This window comes from Rattus rattus, chromosome 13 (assembly GCF_011064425.1).
Source record: "Rattus rattus isolate New Zealand chromosome 13, Rrattus_CSIRO_v1, whole genome shotgun sequence".
NCBI lineage: Eukaryota > Metazoa > Chordata > Mammalia > Rodentia > Muridae > Rattus > Rattus rattus.
In genome coordinates this window covers 11,560,220-11,577,862 of record NC_046166.1, presented here as the reverse complement: position 1 = coordinate 11,577,862, position 17,643 = coordinate 11,560,220, and positions in this window count along the sequence as shown.

Below are 17,643 nucleotides of genomic sequence, written 5' to 3'. Positions count from 1 at the left end.
CCATTACGTTTTGGAATGAGAAAATGTTTTCAATGGTAGAAGTTGCTCTTCAAATGTAGAAAACATTTTCTAAAAGTGCACAATGCATTTTGGTTGTATCTACCCCTCACCACCTCCCATCTACTCATCCCATGACTTTCCCACCAGACTCCATTCTGGTATCAATTAATTAAATAAAATTTTACTTATCTATTTATGATAGCAATTAATGATGTAATATTCCAATTTTTATTCATCCTCTGCATCCAAGTAATGCATGTCATGTACGAAAAGGAATGTGGTCTCTACCTTATTGCACCAATACAGTCACTCTATCACTGGTCATTTCCTCAAACCAAAATCAAACCCCCCTCCCCAAAAAGAGCAACTGCTATCAGCAACTCAGCAAGGGTGAGGATGTCAGAAACCCCTTCTCCATGGCAAAGAAGAAGCATATAATCCCTCACGACCAACACAGAATCATATATATGTATATGTATATATGCACAAAGAACAATAAGAATTAAAAGAGAAAGATGTATCAGTATATAAATAATAATGAAATATAAAAAGTAATTTTAAAAAGTCCTGATAGGACATTATGAAACCAGAAGCCTCCACAGTAGATTTAAATGGGTTCATTTACTCTTGGCCATTTGCTGATTCACATGAGTACTGCACCTAAGAAGAGTTTATTTCCTTAGAGATTCCATTAGAAAAAAACTAAATTTTCAATTGCAAGGTGTTATCAAGTGAAGATACTCCAGGGTTAAGAATGGCTGCATGAGGCCGCTTCTCCAATTTAGGACTGAGTGCTCCAAGGTGTCTCACTCTACATAATGTCTGCTTATGGGCCTCAGTATGTCTTGTGATCTGCTTGAGAAGGACTCTGCTCTGATGCTAATTGAGCAAGGCACTGTTCTATGAGTATAACAGATCACAGAAATCACTTTTTCAATCTTTCTTTTGTAGAGAATCCCATTTACATTATCCCCAGGACACTCACCTATCCAGTCTTAGGTTCTTGGTCAGCCAAGCAGTGGGAGGTGTGGTATCCATGTCAGTGAATGAATCCTAAGTCAAGGCAGATATCCGTCGGTTATTCCCACAATATTTGTGTCACAGTACTACAAGCATATCTAGTGACCTGAAATGATTATACTCAAACGTTTTTTACTATGATTAGAGTATATGGGGTTTTTTTTCTAGAAAAAAATGCAGACATTTCTAGGAAAGAGTAAATGCTTGAAAGCCGCGGAATCCCAGCTTTGGATTTCTCACATCTCAGACAGCGCTTTCCACTCCTGGAGCATCTGCTGTCTCAGTGAAGCTTCTGTGATGAGCACAGTCAAATACTCCATGTGTTGCCTCTCCAGTGGCCATGCCCAAAGGCTGGGGGCACATGGAAAACAATACAGATGTAAACAGAATTCTCAACAGATACTCTTACTTAAAGAAATGTACTATGAGAAATGTTCCACATCCCTATTCATCAGGGAAAAGCAAATAAAATGATTGTGAGATTCCATCTTATATCAGAAGAGCTAAAACGAAAAAGGAAGTAAAAGTGTATGCTAAGAGGGAGGGGAACACTTTTCTAATATTGCAGGAAGTATAAACTTGTACATTAATTTTGGAAGTCAACACTTTGGGTTTTGAGAAAAAATGCTTAAGACAAGTTCACTTGCTAAACTATTTTCATACAGTCTTAATTGTTAATGGCTAGAAACAACCTAAAATCCTTCAACTAAAGAAAGGATAAATATATATTTTTCACTTAGACAATGGAGTATGCTACAGCTGTTAAATTCATCATCTTGTTCCATCCTGGCAAAGGAATGGAACAAGAAAACAAATATAAACTGACTTACATGTGGAAGTTATGTTTAAAGTAAAGAACAGGTGTGCTACAATCCACATCCCAGAGGAGCTAAGGAATAAGAGGAATGAAGATAACGATGCATGCGTCTCACTGTGAAGAAGAACCATAATAGATATCTATCTTATGTATACTGGTGTGGGGTGCAGTTAAGGGAGGGCTCTAAAGGAAGTTGAGAAATGGAAAGAAGAAGAAGCAATTGGGACAACAATGGGAAAGAGTGCTGGGATAATGAAGAACTGTGTTTTGTTATCTCTGGGACAAGCTGGAAACCAAGTGCAATGAAAACTTCTAGAAATCAATGATGGATAATCCAAGATAGGATTTCAAGAAGTTGGGGATACTGGGCCTTCTCCTGCAACCAGAAAGTCTTCCAGTGTGCAGATTAGGATATCAGCCCAGCCACAAAACATTTCACCTACATTTTGTACTGCCTACAAGATGTGCTGTAGTAAAGGTGGCACAGAAATTGTCAAAGTGTCTGATAAATGCCTGAATACATTTGAGACCTATGCCATGAGAGTGTGTCCACCACTACCAATTCTTGGAGTACCAAGAACCACAGTCTGGACTACCCAGAGGCACAGATGCACGTAGAGAACAGATAGAAACAAATGAATTCAAAAAATGCCAATGAAAGATTTCTAATAATATTCTGATATACCCTCTATTGTCATCAGAAAACCTTCACTTAGTAAATGATGAAAATCAATGCAAAGACACACAGGCCAACATTACGTAGAGATAGGTTGTAAGAATTTTTGTAGGAGTTGGGGTTAAAGGAAAACAGAAGAAAAAATGCAGCCAAATTGAGCCCATATAGTAATGGGAATGAATGGTCCACCAGAGAACCTGCATGGGGAGGGAGTTAGAAGCCTACATTTGACTGCCCGAGGCCCTCAGCACCTTGTGACTCTAGTGTAGGTTCATCTTCATGTGAAGTCTTAACAGTGGTAGTAGGGTCTGTCTCTGCCTCTGTTCCCTGTGCATGGGAGCCTCTCCCCTCACTGGGTTTCATTCTCTAGCCTTAGTAGAAGAAGAGGTGCCCTGGATTAATGTAAACAGAGAAGCCATGGCTGCTATATATATTTGGGAGACCTGACCTATTCTGAATAGGAAGGAAGGAGGAACTGCTAGAAATGATGCAGATAGTGCTAGTGGAGAGACAAAGAGACTGAGAGAGGTCAGAGAGAGTAGGATGGATACATGGAGAGAAGCAGGGAGGGAGAGTGGGAAGAAGTTAGGGAGGGACAGAATAAGGGAGGGAGAAAGGGAGTGACAGAGAGAGACAGAGACAGACAGTAATACAGAGAGACAGAGCAAAATGTAGAGAGACACAAAGAGAGAAACTCAACAACAGGCAGATTGACACAGAAACAGAGAGGGAGAATAGAATAAACATTCAACAACCAAAAGTAAAGGGTTGTGTCTATGAATGTTATTTTAAGGGTCTTTAAGATGTTTCCCTCCCCTCCTTAGTGTTGGTCAGTTTCAAAACAGACGGCATTGGTGACTCAGGTTTTGCTTTCACATAAACATGTCCTGATCCAAGAGAATTCAAGGCCCAAATCTAAACATACTAAAAGCAATATATAGAAAACCAACAGCTCACATCACAGTAAATGGAGAGGAACTTGCAGCAACCCAACTATAATCAGGATAGAGAAAAGGCTGCCCACTCTCTCCCTACCTATTCAATATAACTATTGAAGTCCTAGACAGACAAATTAGATAACAAGGAAGGTTATAGGGATTCAAATTGTAAAGGAAGAGGTCAAAATAGCACTGTTTGCCTATAGTATGATGGTGTACTTATGTGACTCCAAAAATTCAACCGGATTATTCGGACAGCTGACAAAACATTCCTGCAAAGGACTGGGATATAAAATTAACTCAAATCAGTAGTCTTCATCTACTCAAGGATAAACAGAATGAGAAATAAGTGAAAGATGTGTATGACCAGAACTACAAGTGTTTGAAGAAAGAAATCAAAGATTATCACAGAGATGGTTCACTTTGGAGCCAAACCACTCTTAAGAGTAGAAAAGGTATAGAGGAAGAGATGGGATACAGGGCAGTGAGGGAGATGAGGAAGTAGAGAAATGATGGCTGCCACACACCACAGGGTGGGGACAGAGAAAGGGTGGTGATGGTTGCTCAAGTTTCATTCAGTTGCTGTGATAAGGACCAGGACTGAATGCTACTAAGGAAAGAGAAAGTTTTCTTGCAGGTGACAGATCACAGTCCAACACTGGAGAGAATCAGATCAAGGACTCCAGCAGGAATTGAAAGAAGAGGCAATAGAGGATGAATCTGCTCTGAAAGAGTGCTAGGGTGCCGGCTTCCATCTTGTAAGTCGTTGGATGTCCCTAGGTCAGCTGTTCTCAAAGGGCTGAAAACCTCTGGGCTTAATCTCTAAATTAATCATGGTCATGGAAACTAACTCTGGGAAAGAAAACTCCTATACAGGCACTCTGATATTGTGGGTCTATTGCCTGTCACAGGTATGCATGTGATCTATTTCCACACCAAACACATACAAGGTCATGTAAAAGCAAGGGAACATGCCTGGGATATGTTTATGTTAGACTGGGATAATTAGGGCTGAAGTTATGAGTACAATTAAAGATGCAGTTCAACAGTAGTGACTCAGCTTGCAAAACCGAGGTACAGTCTATTTTGAGAAATCTCTGGGAACAGTGGAGTGGAAAACAGATGTATACCTGTGTGAATTTAAAATCTCTGGAAATGGGAGGTGACGTGGAAGCCTTTAAGAAAATTCCTGTTAGAAAGAGACAGTAATGGAACCACCCTCTTCAAAATGACCTAACAATGCAGAACCTTAATAACCAGGCAACCCATTGGTTAGAGAAAGGCCTGCAGGCTCACTTGTTAGAGACAGTAGAGAGGGCAGGATATTCTCTTGCTGTCTTCACACTACTCAAGGCTCAGGACTCAAGGAAGATAACAGGAAATGCCACAAAAGTGTTTGCAGGCACAGGGTTCACTCTTGCCTTCAACGCCTCTGGCCATTTTCCTGAAAGGGGGAAAACTTGACCAAAGCCAGCCAAGCAAAAGACCACACAGACCAGGTAACCACTCTGTTTTCTCTTGCTGTTATGCATAGAAATAATTCAGGGAATCATGGAATGAGGAGAACCAATCAGATGTTTGCACATTTGTGCCAGCTTGAACCATCCACTTTGAAGTTTTTTCAGGTTGATAATGCTTCTGCTCAAAAGAACTAGATAGAGACCTGGAGAGAGGCATGGAGTTGAGAATGCATCTGCTCTAAAGACCCAGATGGAGCCCAAGAGATTGGTATGGGTCAGGGCACAGACTGTGGTTGAGCAGATGAACACACTGGTGCCTTCTCTGCAGGAAAGGGAACCCTTGGTTGTCCTTGCTTTTCTGTCTACATATACAAGTTTTGCAACACTCCTACAGTTATTGGACCTGCTGTTTGTGAGGTGATTGCCCATCTCCAATCCCATAGTTCTCAGAGCATCCTGATGTTTTCAGGAATTTCCCTCCCTTCCCCTGTCTCTGTATCTCTGTCTCTGTCTCCATCTCTGTCTCTCTCTGTCTGTCTCTCTATCTCTGTCTCTCCCTCTCTGCCTATCTCTGTCTCTCTCTGTCTCTGCATATTTCTTTCTCTTTTATCTGTCTTTCTCTCTATCTCTGTTTCTATCTCTCTTTGTTTCTCTCTCACACTTTCTCATTCTTTTTCTCTCCATTTCTGTCTCTGTCTCTCTAGGAGGGAAGGAGATTGGAAGGGTAGGAGGGAGGTAGGGAGGGAGAGACAGGGTCAGAGACAAAGAAAGACAGACAGAGTAAGAAAAACAGAGACACAAAGACACACTAAGACACACAGCAACAGGCAGATTCACAGAGAAATGGAGAACGAGAAAAGAAAAAGCATTCAAGAACACAAAAGTAAGGGGTTGTTTCTGTGAATGTTGTTTTAAGGATCTTTAAGGAAGTTTCCTCCCCTCTTTTGAGATGGTCAGTTTCCAATAATTCTGTATGGGTGACAGGCTTATAGGTATGGCATAAACTTGTGCTGATCAGCCAGAATTCAAGGCCCATACCTCAACATAGTAAAAGCAATATATAGCCAACCAGCAGCCCACATCACACTAAGTTGAGAGAAACTTGAAATAACCCCACTGAAATCAGGAACTAGACAAGGCTGCTCTGTCTCTCCCTACCTATTAAATATAATTCTTGAAGACCTAGCCAGAGCAATTAGACAATAAAAGGAGGTCAAAGGGATATAAACTGGAAAGGAAGAAGTCAAAATACAATTATTTGTAGAACATATGATATTATACTCAAGTGACTCCAAAATTTCCAACACAGTACTCCTACAGCTGATAAACAACTTAACCAAAGTAGTTAGATATAAAATTAATGAAAACAAATCAGTAGACCTTATGTACTCAAGGATAAACAGGATGAGAAAAAAAATTAGGGAAATGACACCCTTCAAAATATACAAAAATATCTATAAAATAACTTGGGGTGACTTTAATCATACAAATGAAAGATCTTTAGGACAAGAACTTCAAGTCTTTGAAGAAAGAAATCAAAGAAGATTCCAGAAGATGGAAAGATCTCCTAGGCTCATGGATTGGCAGGATTAATGTAGAAAGGCCATCTTGCCCAAAGCCATCTACAGATTCAATGAAATACCCATTAAAATTCTTAATCAATTCCTCATTGAGTTAAAAAGAGCAATTTGCAAATTCATTTGGAAAAGGAAAAAAGAACTTAGGATTTCAACAAGAATTCTAAACAATAAAAGAATCTGGGAAAATCACCCTTCCTGACCTAAATCAGTATTACAAAAAAAAAAAAATCTTGACAAAAACTTCAATATTGGTACAGAGACAGACATGTGGATCAATAGAATAGAACTGAAGACTTAGAAATGAACGCATACACCTATGGTCACTTGATCTTTCACAAGTATCTAAAACTATCCAATGGAAGAAAGACAGCATTTTCAACATATGGTGCTGGTTCAACTGGAGGTCAGCATGGCAAAGAATGCAAATTGACCCATTCTTATCTCCTTGTACAGAGTTCTAGTCAAGTGGATCAAAGACCTCCACACAAAATGAGACACACTGAAACTAATAGAAGGAAGGTGAGGAAAAGCCTTGAACACATAGACACAGGGGGAAATCTCCTGAAGAGAACAACAATGGCTCATGCTTTAAGATCAAGAATCAACAAATGGGACCTTATAAAATTGCCAACCCTCGGTACGGGAAACAACACGATCAATAGGATTGAATGTCAAACAAAATGTGAGGAAAAGGTCTTTACCAACCCTATATTTGATAGATGGCTAATATCTAATATAAACAGAGAACTCAAGAAATTAGACCCCAGGAAATAAAAAAAAATCCTATTAAAAATGGGGTACAAAAATAAATAAAGAATCCTCAATAGAGGAATCCTGAATGGCTGAGAAGCACCTAAGAAATGTGGACTGAACAAAGGGACAGAAGGTGGTGACCCCTCCAGATGAATTAGGGAAAATCTGAAGGAAGCTAAGGTAGTATTCAACCCAGTAGGAGGGCCAGCAATCTCGATTAACCTGGACTCTTGAGATCTCTTAGACATTGGATCACCAACTAGGCAGCATACGCCAGATGAAATGAGTCCCCCAACCTATGTATAACAGAGGACTCCTGGGTCTGAATTCATTCATAGAAGATTCACCTAATCGTAAGAGACTGAAGGCCCAAGTTTAGAAGTCCTGTGGGGTGGGTAGGTTGGGGACATCCTTGTGGAGATGGGTTTGGGGCAGAACAGGCATGTAGGGAAGAGGTATGGGATGTGGAACCCTCCAGCATTGGACCTGAGCAGAATAAAACATAGAGCGTAAAAAATGAATAAATGAATGAATGAATGAATAAATAAATTTTAAAAAAGTAAATGTCTAACGTCCTTAGTTATCAGGGAATGGCAAATAAATGCAACCTGAGATACCAGCTCCCACCACCCAGTCAAAACAGCTATGATCAAAAAGTCATGTGACATTAGATGCTGCTGAGAGGGTGGAGAAATAGCAAAACTCCTCCACTTTTGGTTAAACTGAAAGTGGGTACATGCATTCTGAAAAATTGGTGGTTTCTCAAAAAATTGGACATAGTACTAACTGACGTCCCAGCTCTACCACTCCCAGGAATACACCCAAAAGATTTTCTGACATATGACGAGTACACATGCTGCACTATGTTCATAGCAGCTTTATTTATAATAACCAGAAGCTGGAAAGAACCAGATGTCCTTCAACAGAGGAATGGAAACAGAAAATGTGATGCAGTACATACAGGAGTACTACACAGCTATTAAAAACAATGATTACATGAAATTATCAGGCAAATGGATAGATCTTGAGAATACCAACCTGAGAGAGGTAACCCAGTCACAAAGGAACACACATGGTCTACACTCACTGTAAAGTGGATAGTAGGACAAAAGCTTGGATACCTAAGAAAAAATTCACAGATCATAAGAAGCTCAAGAAGAAGGAAGACCAAAATGTGAAGCTTCATTCCTCCTTAAAGGGGAGAACAAAATACTCAGGACAGGAAATTCAGAAACAAAGAGTGAAGATGGACTGAAGAGAAGGTCTTTCAGAGACTGCCTCCCCTGGGGACATATCTCATGTGCAGCCTCCAAACTCAGGCACTATTGCTGATTCCAAGAAGTGCCAGCTGAATGGAGCCAGGTATGGCTGACTCCTCAGAGGCACTGCTGGAACCCTACTGACACACATGAGGATGGTTGTACCTAACCATTGGACTGAACAAGGGGAACGCAATGGAGGAGTAAGAGAAAAGACTGAAGGAGCAGAAGGATTTGTAACCCCAGAAGAAGAACAGCAATATCAAACAAACACATCCCACCAGACCTTCCAGGGACCAAACCACCAACCAATCAGAACATCTGGAGGGACCCATGACTCCAGCCACACATGTAGCAGAGGATGCCATTGGCCAGCATCATAAAGAGTAAAAGCCCTTGGCCCTGTGAAGACTCTCTTCCCCAATGTAGGATAACACCAGGGTGTTGAGGGTGGAGTGGGTGGGTGGGAGTGGAAGCATCGTCAGAGAAGAGGGGGTTGGGAAGAGGATATGGGTAAGGGGGTAAAGCAGATAACATTTGAAATTTAAATACCAAAAATATCCACGAAAAAGACAATTTTAAAAAAATAGCAAAAAAAGCACATGTTGAACAGGAATTGGAGTAGTTCAGGCTCAAAAGCAGCAGGAAGAAGGGGATGTTGAGCAGCTACTGACAGAGAAAAGCTGTACCAGTCATTGGTGTTAAACTACCAAGTGTTATGCAGGAAAAGACAATGAAGAAGAAGTCAGCCATCTTGGAAGTCCACAATTTTGTTAACTCTATGGTTGCTTATAATCAATTTTTAATTCCTAATCTCATTGGGTTAGTGGTAATAATTATTCTTCCTCGACTTTTCTATCACAGTTCTATTATTAATTCTAGTGTGGTGATGCATCTACTTGATTCATATCTACACTATGGCAGCTGTGGGAGTTGTGTGGCTTCCTTTGGAGACATTATCAGCCTCCTAGATGCTTGGAACATAATCCTCATGTCACATAATCCTTCTCTATACAGACTTTTCATGTCTTCATAATTTCCAACTTATCAAGTGGAACTGGCTTCTTCACAGACGAATCCTCTGAACTTAGATGTCCCTGTTCCCATTAACAATAAATTCAACAGCTCACCTGCTTCTAGGAACAGAGCCATCAATAGTCCTAGAGTTTATCCATTGTGTTTTATTTTGTCTCACCAGAGGATACAGATCAAGACCATGATGTGTATCTAGGTTCCTTTGAAGGGAGAGTTAGTTCCCAGGATTATTTGTGTACAAAATCATTTTAAGGAATTCTAACTTTTGCCTTAATCCATAAGGAAAGTTACATTCTACCAAAACACACATAAACCAAACACACACATATACACACACCCCAAAAGCAAAAACACATGAACACATACCCACAGATGCAAGTGTATGCTAGCATGTCTGCATGTAAGTACTACCTTGTACTTTCTTGAATGAACATGCACAAATAAACCTAACACATATAGCAAAGCTTTCATGCAATGCCCTCCTCACATGTACCCTGAGGCATAACCATGCACATGCATATGAACATGCAAGAGATCCTGAACAACTTTTGGGAATTGAAACAAAAGAAACTAAGTAAACATCAGAGGGAAGAGTAAAGGAGCAATGAACTCAACTCTACTTCATTCGACAAGAACGACAACTTATTAATTTACTTTAACACCGCCCACCATTGTGGAGTAGCAGGGAAGTCTGATCTCATGCACATGGTGTTTACCCCTCACATCACTGGCTTGTTAAACTGTGACCCAGACACTCTGTGTGAATGAGGGAGATGACCAAGGGATAAAGAGTGAATGACTTTGGAAAAATATTACTGAGAAGAGCAGAAAAAGAAAACAGAGTATAGAGGAAGAGATGTGATAACAGGGAGGAAGAAAGATTAGGAACTAGAGAAGATATTGACTGGACATGACACAGGATGGGGACAGAGAAAGTGTGGTGTGTTCTGTTCAGGTTTCATTCAATTGCTTTGACAAGCACCAGGACTAAATGATACTAAGGAAAGAGAAAATTTTCTTGCATGGGACAGGTCACAGCCGACCATTGGAGAGAATCAGATCCAGGACGCAATCAGGAAGTGAAAGAAGAAGCAATGGAGGATGGATCTCCTCTGAAAGAGTGCTAGGGTGCCATCTTCCATCTTATAAGTGGTTGGATGTTCCTAGGTCAGAGGATCACAAAGGGCTGTAAAGCTACTGGCTTAAGCCATGATAAAATAATCATGGTGGTAGAAACCGACTCTGTGAAAGACAATCCCTATGCAGGCACACTGACACTGTGGGGATGCTGCTGTCACAGGCATGCATGTGATCTCATTCCACACAGAACACATACAAGGTCATGTAAATGCAAGGAGAACAGCCTAGGGAATGCTTATAGTAAATTGGGATAATTAGGGCTGAAATTATGAGTATGGTTACAGATGCAGCTCAAAAGGAGAGACTCAGCTTGCAAAACTGATATCTACCTATGTTGGCTTGTGTACCTAGAAAATGGGAGGGGGCATGGGAGCCTTTAAGGAAAGTTCTGTTGAAGAAGGGACAGTGATGGAACCACCCTCTTCAAAATGACCTAACAATATAGAACCTTGGTAACCAGGCAACCCGCTGGTTAGAGCAAGGCCAGCAGGCTCACTTGCCAGAGACAGTTGAGAGGGAAGGATGTTCTCTTGCTGTCTTCGGACTACTCGAGGCTCAGGCCTCAAGAAAGACAACAGGGAAGGCCACGGTGGTGTCTGGAGGCACAGGGTTCGCTCTTGTCTTCGACGCCTGTGGCCATTTTCCCGAAAGGGAAGGTCATCGACCAAGACCAGTCAAAGCCAGGAACACACAGACAAGGTAACTACTCGGACTTTTCTCCATTTTTCGCAGAGTAATAATTCAGGAAAATTTGTAATAAGTAGATACAATCAGAATGTTGTAGACCTGTGACCTTTTGAACCTTTTGCCTTGATCTTTCCTCAGGGTGAGATTGATTCTGCAGCACAGGACCTGAGCGAGCCCTACAGAGACTCCAGCATTAGGACAGAGGCTGTGGTTAAGCTAGGGAACAAGCTGGGGCCTTCTCTACAGGAAGGGGACACCTTCTATGTCCCTGCCTTTTCGATCATATACCAAAGATTTGACACCCCCCTACTGGTACTGGACCAGCTGTTCCTGAGGTGAGTGCCAATTTCAAAGCCCATAGTTTTCACATCCTTCTGTTCATCCTGGGTCTTTCTGTTTCTGGCTCTGTCTCTCCCTGTCTCTCTCTGTCTCTCTCTCTCTGTGTTTGTCACTCTCCCTGTTTCTCTTCATGTCTCTCTCTATATCTCTGTGTCTGTCCTTCTCTCTCTCTCTCTGTCTCTCTCTATCTATCTCTGTCACTGTGTCTCTCTCTCTGTCTCTCTCTGTCTCTCTCTGTCTGTCTCTCTCTGTCTCTGTCTCTCTCTGTCTCTCTCTGTCTCTCTCTGTCTCTGACTCTATCTCCCCCTCTGTTCTGTCTCTGTCTGTCTATCTCTCTCTTTCTTTGTCGTTCTCTCTCTCTCTCTCTCTCTCTCTCTCTTGCGAGTATGTGTGTGTGTATGTGTGTTTGTGTGTGTGTGTGTGTGTGTGTGTGTGTGTGTGTGTGTGTGCCCAACTATTTATTGTATACATCATTGTCAGGACCCAGTAACATGCATTAAGAAATTTTTTTCTCCCATGCTTGGTCCAAGTGATATGGCTGTCCAATGCTCTAAAATGGATGTCGCTGTCACCTCTACCTTGGAATAGCACTTTATCCTTCAATCGATATTACTGAGGCCTTGGTGAATGCACTTCTTTCAAATGTAATGGAGGTTTAGGAAATATCGGAATATCCAATAAAGATGTATCAAACATGGAGATCTCTGAAGCATAATACATGGGACCATATGACCACAGAGATATCCAAGTAGAGATGCACATGTTCAACCTTTGCACAGTTACAGTGAAAGCACGGACTGTGTACAGGTGAACTCATAATTCTGAGAGCAGCCGGAACTGCCCGTTTTATGTGAGGGTCCTGGGACTTTACAGGTGACATTCTCTCTGGTCTTCTCTAGGTGTGCTAACTTCAGCCCTCATTGTGAAGAGGATGAACAAATAAATAACGCCCTCTGTAGCTTCCTGGAAACATGGATGAACAAGAACACTGAGGACTATTGTGAACCCTCGGAACTGTTCATACTGAAATATATAAAGGCCTATTTTGATGTGTGTATTGCACACTTAGATCTTACTGTCCATGTCAATAGGTTCCTGACTCTCTTGCAGGACAATCAGGCCAAGGATTCCCATCCAAGGATGAGCACGGCTCAGATCTGGGGAGACACATCCTCAGATCCACAGATTGGATGGGTGTAAAACAGCAGGAAAAGAGCCACTCTGGAGCCAGAACCAACTTGTGCATCAGAGCTGTAACGCACAAAACCTCCAGAACTTTCTGTGAAGCATGAGTAGTTGCACCCAGATGTGGCAGCAGCAGCACAGACAGCACACATGATAGCAGCTGTTGAACTTGTGTGTCAGTCCGTCTGTCTGTAGATACAGTGTATCTTTCACTAACTTCCTACTTGCTACAGTGGGCCTACCTATTCAGAGAACCGCCCTGTCACACCTTGTGTGTGCCTGCCCTGTATCTGTGCTACTGCTCCTGCCCCGGGTGCTCAGCCCCTCACTTCAGTCCAGCAGCAGTTCCAGCCCCACACCCAGCCTTCTCCCTCCCCTGAGATATCACCTTTTTATTCTTTCTGATCTTTTCCACTTTGTGTTTAAATATTGGTTTTAATAAATTGTTATTGTTTGTTTTCATTTTTGTCAAAGTTGTCTATGGTACAAAAATAATTTTAAAAAGTTAAACATAAGCATAAAATTATTAAATGTCATGCTTAAATTATGATTGGTAAAATCTTAGTCATTTTTAAAGGATGTATCCACATGACTAATAGCACATGTAATAACACTCACCATTACCTTTCAGTAAACTTCAAACTAAGTCTGAGGAGTGGGACTCCTTCAGCCCCGTGGTAAGAATTCAGTTCACATTGAATTGTGTATACTTTTATACACATAAATTTCAAGTTTAGCAAGGGTGTGATGTCATAGAACTATGGCATATTTCTGCGGCTCATGGAAAATGCCTTACCTACTTCTGAAATACTTTCTCATTTCTTCAATAATATAAGAACAGATTAATTGAAGGCTAATTCAAACTATAACTTGCAAGTTTCATTGTTACTGTGTTAGCCAATAAGCTAAACAAGAGTCTAGAATTAGACTTAATGAATAGATCTGTGCAGACAGAAAGTTCAAATTTTAACTCCAGGGACTTGGGAAGAGAGTTTTTAATGGGTAGGAATGTGCTCTTCAATTGAAGAAAACATTTTCTACAAGTATACAATGTGTTTTGATTGTATCTACCCCTCATCACCTCCCATCTATTCATCCCTGATGTCCCAAACACTCTCCCTCCTGGTATTTAATTTTTTTTGTTTGTTCGTTTAAATAATTGCTTATAATTATCACAATTTTCGTTACACCTTGCATCCAATAAGTGTGGATCCTGTAGGAATAGGTATATGGCTAGTGACTTAGTGCACAAGGACAGCCAGTCTACCACTGGTCACAATCTCAAACCAAAATGATTCTCTCCCTCCCCAGAAGTCAGCAACTGCAGTCAGCATTTCAGCTAGGGAGAGGACGTCAGAAACTCCTTCTCTGCAGCTAAGAATAGGCATAAAAATCAAAGATGCACAGGATTCCCATAAAAACATTAGCTAACCTAGAATCCAAAATGTATACACCATGGACTTATAGAGTAAAAAGAGAAAACTAATTATATAAAAATAATGAAATTCAAAAAGTATACAAAAAAGTCCTGATAGGACAATATGAGACCAGAACGCTCCATAGATGTAAAGGGGTTCATTTTCTATTGGCCTTCTGATCTGAACATGAGGCCTGCACTTAAGAGTAGTTTGTTTACCTAGAAACTGTCTTGGAGAAAAATAAACTTTCATTTGCAAGTGCTTATCAATTGTAGGTTATCAATCCTAGGTTATGAATGGGTGCATAAGGCTGCTTTGCCAGTTTAGGACTAAGTATTCCAAGGTTCTCCCTATGCATAAGGTCTGGCTATGAGTCTCAGGATGTCTTGGGATCTGTGATCTGCTTCAGGAGGAAGCTTCTCTGATGATGGTTGAGCAAGGCAAGGACCTGAGTCTCTCAGGTCAATAGGAATCATTTTATTACTGTTTCTTTAGCAGAACTAAGTAGTATTAGCTTTACCCTGGCTGTCCTATCCATCTCTTTAGTCTCAGGTTCTTGGTCAGCCAAGCAGTATGGTTTCCATCTCAGGGATTTGCATCTTAAGTCAAATCAGATTCTGTTAGTTACCCCCACAATATTCATGTCACAGTAGTACACACATATCTTTCAGACTGGACACTATTATAAATCATAGTTTTTGTAGCTTGGTTAACCTTTATGTTTCTTCTTTGGAAGCACACAGAGTACCTCCCATTACAATGATGCTAGCACGTAGGGTAGTGGTTTAGTGTAGACAACAGCTCAGTTACCTTACTTTCCAGGCTCACCACTATGCGCCAATTTTCAATAAGTTAATCTTGTTCAGGTGTTGTCCAGGTAACCAGAGCTGTGGTGAGTGCATATGTGGACGAGTAGTGTCTCATGCAGAAGACATTTCTCACTTCTCCTTCCTACCCTTCAGCTTAGGCAATAATGCTAACATTTCCCTAACATTGCCCTTTTACTCCTTCTGATATTTCAATGTTGTGTTTATTTTAAGTATTGGTTTTAATAAATTGTTTGTATTTGTTAACATTCTCTGAAATGCTATCTAATAATGAGGGAACATATCTGCAAATTATGAATATTCCCTTTGATATATTATTTTAAATGTATTCAAAGTTGCTTAAGGAAAAAATATAATTTGAAAGAAAAACCAAAATCTTTAAAACAATTAAGTGACATGCTTATGGTATAAATTTATATGTCTTAAATGGACTTTTTTCTCAGGAAGTAATACACATCACTACTAAATCACATAGAATAAAGTTCAATTTGGCTTTCAGTAAACTTTTTCAGGACTTGTTGGGTGGCACCACTTTCCTCCAGTGGAAACAGTACAAGTCACGTAGATATGATTACATTTTACAACAAGATATTCCGAGGTTTCATGAGGATGGGGAATCATAGAACCATGGCTCATTACTAGGGCACATGTAGAAGGCCTTAACGTCTTTCAAAGATACGTTGCCAAGTCTTTGAAGTTACACAGACAACTGAATTTACTTTGTTCCTCCCATGATGTGTAAATTACCCAAAGAATTAAAATCAGAAAGCCGAACTGCACAAATGACCAACAGTAGAGGAAGGGATTAATTGTACTATATGCCTTGCTATGGCATAGGCAAGGTTCAAAGTTACTGTGCTAAGCCAAGAAGTCAAAGACAATTCCAGAATTAAGCAAGAATATCGGTAATGAATACATCTATAGAGGCAGAGAGATGAAAGTTGACTTCCCATGATATTTTGGAATGAGAAAATGTTTTGAATGGGTAGGAAGTTGCTCTTCAAATATAGAAAACATTTTCTAAAAGTGCACAATGCACTTTGAATATATCTACCCTCACCACCTCCCATCTACTCATCCCATGACTTTCCCACCAGACTCCATTCTGATATTAATTAATTAAATAAACTATTATTTGTTTATTTATGATAGTAATTGATGATTTAATATTCCAATTTTGTTTACCCTCTGCATCCAATTAATGGGTTCATGTACGATCTGGAATGAGGTCACTGCCTTATTGCACAAATAGAGCCACTCTAACACTCGTCATTTCGTCAAACCAAAATCATCCTCCCTCCCCCAAAGACAGCAACTGCAGTCAACAACTCAGCAACGGCGAGGATGTCAGAAACCCCTTCTCCATGGCAAAGAAGAGGCATAAAATCCCTCACGACCAATAACACAGAATCCATATTATATATATGCACAAAGGACAATCAGAGTTAAAGAGAAAAAATATCATAATAATGAAATTAAAAAGCAATTTACAAAAAGTCCTGATAGGACATTATGAAATGTGGAGTCTCCTCCATAGATTTAAATGGGTTCATTTTCTGTTGGCCATTTGCTGAAGAACACGAGGACTGAACCTAAAAAGAGTTTGTTTCCTCAAAGATTCCCTTAGAAAAAAATAAATTTTCAACTGCAAGGTGTTATCAAGTGGAGATATTTTGGAGTAAAGAATGGGTGCATGAGGCCACTTCTCCAGTTAAGGACTGAGTGTTCCAAGGTGTCTCACTCTACATAATGTCTGCTTATGCGTCTCAGTATGTCTTGAGTTCTGCTTCTGAAGGACGCTGCCCTGATGCTAAATGAGTAAGGCACTGCTCTATGAATATAATAAATCATGAGAAATCATGTTTTTACCCTTTCTTTTGTAGCGTATTCCTATTGACATTATCCCCAGGTCTCTCAGCAATCTACTCTAAGGTTCTTGGTCAGCCACACTGTGTGAGGTGTGTTGTTCATGTCAGTGACTTAATCCTAAGTCAAGGCAGATATCTCTTGGTTACTCCCACAATATTTGTGTCACACTACTACATGCATATCTAGCGACGTGACACCAATATATTCAAAGATTTTGTACTATGATTAGTGTTTATGGGGTTTTTTTTCTAGAAAAATTAAACACATTTCTAGGAAAGACTTGATGTTTGAAAGCCAATGAATCTGAGCCTTGGATTTCTCACATCTCACACAGCACTTTCCTCTCCTGGAGAATGTGCTGCTCAGTGTAAGGACTGTGATGAGCACAGTCAAACACTCCATGTGTTAGCTCTCCAGTGGATGTGCCCAAACGATGGGGGCATATGGACCAACAAGACAGATGTAACAGAATTTTCAACAGAACACTAGGAGAAGAAATGCACTATGAGAAATGTTCAACATCCTTATTCATTAGGGAAGAGCACATAAAATGATTTTGAGATTCCACCTTACATCAGAAGAGTTAATACAAAAAAGGAAGTAAAAGTTTATGCTAAGAGGGTGGGGAACACTTTTCCAA